Source organism: Myotis davidii, unplaced genomic scaffold, assembly GCF_000327345.1.
Source record: "Myotis davidii unplaced genomic scaffold, ASM32734v1 scaffold958, whole genome shotgun sequence".
NCBI classification, from domain to species: domain Eukaryota; kingdom Metazoa; phylum Chordata; class Mammalia; order Chiroptera; family Vespertilionidae; genus Myotis; species Myotis davidii.
Genome location: NW_006289714.1, coordinates 613,895 through 615,196, shown reverse-complemented (window position 1 = coordinate 615,196; position 1,302 = coordinate 613,895).

Sequence of the window (1,302 nt, the reverse complement as noted above, 5' to 3'; positions counted from 1 at the left end):
CAGAGATGATTAAGGAGATAAGAACATCAAAGAGCTATTATAAATACTTCTTTATCTGCTCAAGAAGGTAAAGGAAAACATGAACATGGTACAAAGAGAAATTAGAGATATTTTAAAAGATCTACATGAAACTTCTAGAGATTAGATATATACTATCTGAAATAAAAATTATACTCCATGTGATTAAGAACAAATTAGACACCACAGAGAAGATAAGTAAACATAAAGATGTAATAATACACAAAATGATGATGAAGAGGGGGGGAAACCAGAAAATAACAAGCAGGGTGTCATGACATAAAGGACAGTATCTAGTGAGTGTTCTGAATACATGTAAACACTGTAAACATGAGTCTGAGAATATGGAGTGAAGCACAGAAAACTGAAGAAGCAATGGCTGAGAGATTTCCAAAGTTCATTAAATTATAAACCCATGGATCACAGAACATCAACAAACCCCAAGCAAAAGAAACACAAAGGAAACCACTCCACAGCATATCAAAATTGCCTTGCTTCAATGTCCTGATGAAGACAAAGATCTTGAAGGTTGCCTAAGAGAGAAATAAAAAGAAAACACAGGGAAACAAAGATAAGAAGGACAACAGAAACTTGCCAGAAACTATGCAAACCAAAAGACATGAAACAACATCTTTAAAGTACTGGAAGGAAAAAAAGGTAAACAAATAAAACCTACCAACCTAAGACTGATACTCAGCGAAAATTTTCAAAATGAAAGCGAGACGAAGACATTTTCAAGCAAATAAAAGCCAAGAAAATTCATTGCAAGCATACCTAACACTACAAAAAAGGTCAAAATAAGAACAAAAGAAAAATAATACCAGATGGTAACTTGGATCCGGACAAAGAATAAAGATCCCCAGAAAGGGTTAAAGGATGAAAAATTACAGCAAGCATTTTTCTTCTATTTTAAATCTCTTTAAAAGAATATTTACTATTTACAGCAAAAATAATGGTGTATTGCAAAGTGAATATATAATATATGTAGAAATAAGAAATACGGTAAATACAGCACAAAGGAGGAGACAAAATGGAAGAATACTATTGTAAGTTTATTATGTGGCAAGCAGTATAATATTATTTTTGTAAATACTGTGCTAAGTTTAAAAACATGTGTATTGTTGATCCTCTGAGAAAACATTAAAAAATAGCTGAAGATGCCGAAGCCGGTTTGGCTCAGTGGATAGAGTGTCGGCCTGCGGACTGAAAGGTCCTGGGTTCGATTCCGGTCAAGGGCATGTACCTGGGTTGCGGGCACATCCCCAGTGGGGGGTGTGCAGGAGG